Source organism: Triticum aestivum, unplaced genomic scaffold (assembly GCF_018294505.1).
Source record: "Triticum aestivum cultivar Chinese Spring unplaced genomic scaffold, IWGSC CS RefSeq v2.1 scaffold93312, whole genome shotgun sequence".
In the NCBI taxonomy this organism is placed as follows: Eukaryota; Viridiplantae; Streptophyta; class Magnoliopsida; order Poales; family Poaceae; genus Triticum; species Triticum aestivum.
The window spans coordinates 6,620-11,564 of record NW_025231336.1 but is presented as its reverse complement, the minus strand read 5'-3'; the positions used below and the strand labels follow the sequence as shown (position 1 = coordinate 11,564).

The window sequence follows — 4,945 nt, the reverse complement described above, 5'->3', positions numbered from 1 at the left end:
AAAAAAAACTATTGCCATTTTTGGTTCCTTAAGAACATGAGGGTCGCGTGGGACCTGGACAAGGAGGTGAAGATTCGGCGGATAACTTGTACACGTTGCAGTTCTCCTGTCTTTGGGATTTGGAGAGAGTGATGGAGGAGGGGCCTTGGATTTTACGCGGCAACACTGTCATGTTGGCACCTTATGATGGCTTCACCAGACCATCTTCCTTTGCCCTAAGATACTCTTGAGATATGGATACAAATCCACGACCTCCCAAATGGATACTATCCGCTACTGAAATCCTTGGCAGCAAAGGTTGGGGAATATGTTTATGCTGAGCCAAAATTCCACGACTTCGAGGGCAACCTTTTCAGGGTGCGAGTTAAGATTAATGTCAACAAGTCGCTCAAAAATGTTGTTACTCTTGTTAAGGGGAAGAAGCAGGAGGTGTTCATTGTCAGGTATGAGTGTCTTCCGGACTTGTGTGCTGTGTGTGGATATCTCGGCGCTGGCTTCAAAGAATGTAGTGATGGAGTACACCCTCCTTCAGTGCTTGTGTTGAAAATTATCTCACCAAAATTAGGCCTCCTTAATTTTAGGCAACAAAATTATCTGACCAAAATTTATCCTGGATAGGTCAAGTTGGCATGCGTGAAAAAAGTCGAACAACTCAATAAGGTCGGACTTGGTAATGTCCTAGAAGTTTTGATAGAAATCTACGGGGAAACCATTAGGACCTGGAGCTTTGTTATGTTCCATTTGGAACACCGCAGCTTTGATCTCCTCTTCGGAGGAAGGTGCCGTGAGTATGCCATTTTCTTCCGTGTGACTTAAGGGATGTTATCCGTTCGATCTTCATCGAGGGTAAAATTCCTTGCCTTCGAAGCCCCAAACAGAGACTTGTAGTATCTCGTTATATATCGCTTTAACTCTTCTTGGCCCTAGATTTGTCCCTCTTCCAGTTGGAGGCTAAAATACACTTCTTCATATGTCGCTCGTTAGCGAGCATTTGGAAGTAATGTGTATTGTTATCTCCCACCAGGATGAAATTGGCTTTGGATCTTCGGTACCATTTGATTTCGTCCTCTCTCAACAGATGCACAATTTTCTCACTGGCTTGATTTTTCATCGCAATCTCTTGTTGAGGCAAAGTGTGAGTCTCTGTGATTTTATCGAGGTCATCAATAATGACAGCAAGTCATTCATTTTCTTTCTTATACGTACCACTCATGTGCTTCACCCATCCAGAAAGGAACTGCCTTGCGGCATGGATTTTAGAAAGGAACTGCCTTGCGGCATGGATTTTAGAAAGGAACGCCTCTTCTTACCCGATGTCGTTTGACATTGCCTTCATCATTTTGCTGCCTCTACCGCCGCCGCCGCCCTAGCCTCACAGTCATCTCCGCTTCATTTGCCCTCTGATTTTGAGTTGCAATATTTATCACTGTCGTCTCGTGAAGATTTTTTTAACTAAACAGGGAGGTGCACTGCAGGCTCGCGTGATTTAACTGTTCACAATGTTTCACGAATGAGATCATAATTTGTAAGCAATGTTCATTGCTCTATTTATTTGCTCGAGCGGTGGGAGAGGCGGAACACGAAGGCTCCATTCACTCGCTCGCCCCTACCCCGCGGGAGATGGACAAACCCCCGATCCCCTTCTCCTCCAGCCCCCTCCCCGTCCTTCTCCCCTGCCGCCGCCGGCGTGGTCTACCGGTCCCTGCCCGCGCGACACTGGCGGCGGCAGGCCGTTCCTTCCCGCGCGTGTAGGGGGGCGCGGGGGGTCCCTGATGGTGGCGGCGCTCCTCGACTGGCTGCGGTGTTGTTCGGCGGCAGGGTTCCCGTGGGCCTCGAGCGCCCTTGACACGGCAGCGTGGTCGTTGGCTGCAGGGCGACGTGGTGTGCTGCTGGCTGGCAAAGCCTGCTTGTCCCAGATCTGGGCCCTTTCGGGCCCCATTTGGGCGGGGGTGGGCCGGCGGTTCAGGGCGCGTCTCCCTAGTGTGGCGGCGAGGCGTTAGTGGCTGCGGGTGGTGACGGCTCCGGCGGTCAGCGTGCTGCAGCGTGGCAGCAGGGACTGTCCGGACCCTTTGGGATCCGGCCGGGCCTGTGGAGGCCTGGTAAGTCCCTGTCGCTGCGTCCAGTTGGCTCGGGGCGGCGGTGGACGTTGTCCCCTCCTGTCGGCTTTGTTGCGGTTGTCTCCAAGCCTGTTGTCTCCTCGTTCTCCCTCGATGTCTCATGTTGGTGGCCTCAGTGAGACGGCGAAGTTGGTTCGGTGACCGTGGTGGCACAGGCTGGTGGGCGGCATCTTGGGTGGTGCATTTCCAATCGTCCGGGGTGGCGGTGGTTGTTTCGGGGCGGGAGAAATCCCTAGCGGTGCGGCTACGCCCGCGGGCTCCGCCGAACCTTCCTGAGGGGCGTCGGTGATACCCCTTCCCTGCTACCATCCGCATACCAGGGGAAACCCTAGGACTTGTCCGGGCAGCAGCGGCGTCGTCGTCGCATTCCTTCCCGAAGGTGTTGCTTGGTACGCGAGGCTTTGGAGTGCTAGGAGTGCGGTAGAACTTCTCCGGACGATGCAACGGGTATCGGCCGTCCTCACTTCGTTGATCTGTCGGTGTCAACATTTGTTTCTCTTTCTTTCTCTCGTTTTTTAGGCTTGTTTGTGCTGCAGCCCCAGCAAACTGGTTCTCATCTGTGGATAGTTGCTTTATAATATAAAGTGGAGGAAACCCTTTATCGACATTTATCTGCTCTAGCTAGAGGCCATCATCTCCGGCTGGCCAAGTTCCATGTCACCAATTTGCACTTGTTTTTTGCACGCGGCTGGTTGTGGACGTCCAGCCATGTTGTCGATTGGTTGATTCACACCATGCATGTTCATTTCACTTCACTTCAGTTGGTTGGTACTGAAATTTAAGCACAACTTTATGTAGGAAAGCCCTGGTCGTTCAAGTTCAAGTTCAGTTGCGATAATTGATAGCCAGTGGAGGAACGAACTCCCTCTGTCTCTAATATAAGATCGTTTTGCAAGCTAGGATTTTATATTATGGGAGGAGGGAATACCAATGTTGATGTGTGTGTGTTGCAGCCAGCAGACCAAGGTGGTGAGATTTTTTTTATGTGCGATTTAAATAGACATACAATTTTTTCATAAATAAATTGTCCAAGGTGAATTATTGCCAATGTCTCTTCCCAAGAATCATGATGGACAAACTGACAATTCAAAAGGACTGGATCCAACATTATGTTACTATATCGAAATTACTAGAAATCCTTTTATTCTCATCATCATACGCACGACCTTCCTCAAGTGTCGAAGTACGCCCGGAACTTCTCCACCAGCCGCCAAGGGCTCGTCAGGGTTTTGTACAGATTTAAATGTGCAATAATGGAATAATATTCACGGATTTGCTTGTTTACCTTGCTTCTGTTTTGTGCTCTCAAAACATGCTTGTGCAGGTTCATAATCAGTCCATATCCGAGACAAAATTTGGGGAGGGTGTCTGATTTCATTGGATCTTTTACAGTGTTTCCCAGGTGGAATGAGCATAGAGCTAGATGTACCGCATTGCAATGTACTCCCTCAGAAAGGAAATATAAGAGTGTTTAGATCACTAGCTACTTTAGTGATTTAAATGCTCTTATATTTCTTTACAGAGGGAATACTAGACACTCTTTAGTGTGTAGCTTCAGAGTAAAACTATCTGTTATGTGAGTGTAGAACATTTTTCTTTTGCCCACATGGTAAAGTAGAACAAGAGACTGATGGCCCTTACGCAATTTCAGCTAGGCAAACCAGCAGCTGGTGTTCCGATGAGGAAGTTCTGATACACTGACTTCATACTTGATGTTTACAGAATTCGAAAGAGTCGTATGGCTCGTCATTGGAAGAGGCAACATTTGTTGAGTAGTAAAGCAGTTGCACACCTAGCATAGCTCTGGTATAAATACGAGTACAAATCGTTGGACAAAAAACATATAATAGCACTTAATTGGTGGCCAAGCAAAGCTAATTAACATAAACCTCATGACAAGGAAGCTAGTCTTGTTGGCATTCTAGCTAGTATATGTTGTTGAAGCAGGGCATGGATGGATGGATTCTAGCTGGTTAGCTTGTCCCACCAGTCGACAACCCACTTCTTTGGTCGATGATGAGGTCCGTGTAGGAGCAAGAAGAGGCCGGCTGAGCCGACAAGGTCACAAGTAGTCACCCCCACAAACTTGTAGAAAGTATTGCGTCTTTCGGTGCGTCGACAGAAACGCCTACGGTACAACAACACAATACAGATGAGATGAGTTCTCAAAGACCAGGCCAGGCCAGATATATGTAATGTATAAATCTATTAGAGACAAATCTAAAAGCAAACAATACATAGTATGAATATGTGTAAATCCAAATAAATAATAAGTAGATAGATAGTGCAGCAGCAGTAAGTAGGGAGTAGTTGTTACCAGGCTGGGTCGTATGGTCTAGGCTGGATTTGTGAGGAGAGGCGCTGCGAGAGGAGCAAGTGCTTCCGTTTCATGCTGTGGGGAACGTTGTAGTTGCTATTGAGGTCAATGACCATGTCGAACAGCTCCTCCTTGGTCTTGTCGAACACCTCGTGGCCGTCGAAGCATATACCACTTGAATTGATTTTGTCTCCCTCAATCATTCGCTCGGTCGTCCACTTCTCCTTTGTCTGGGTGTCGCCGTCCGCTCTCATTGGCTGCTACCTTACGTCAGCATCCATGGCGACGTCACCGGAGCTCACCGCCGGTCTGCAGCCGCCTCCTTCCGCTCACCAAGTTCGCCCGCACGGTGTCTTCCCTCCGATTTTGGTGCGTCGTCCTCCTCTGCTTTGTTCCTCCGCTACATTCCTCCTCCTCCAGTGTTGTCCGCACCACCGACGGACCGGTCTGTTTGGAGAGCGATTCAGGTCTGTATGGTGGAAGGTTGTGGCTATAGTGCTTCCCGCGACGT

The 4,945-nt window shown here is 48.9% G+C and overlaps 1 long non-coding RNA gene across 1 annotated transcript; it reads right to left on the bottom strand.

The window, feature by feature from the left end:
* Positions 1 to 3,796: 3,796 nt before the first annotated feature.
* On the bottom strand, positions 3,797 to 4,579 carry LOC123175791 (uncharacterized). The gene is made up of 2 exons (XR_006488154.1): positions 4,435 to 4,579; positions 3,797 to 4,245 (listed from the first exon to the last, which is right to left on the bottom strand). It is a non-coding gene; the product is annotated as an uncharacterized lncRNA (long non-coding RNA).
* Between the last annotated feature and the right edge of the window lie 366 nt (positions 4,580 to 4,945).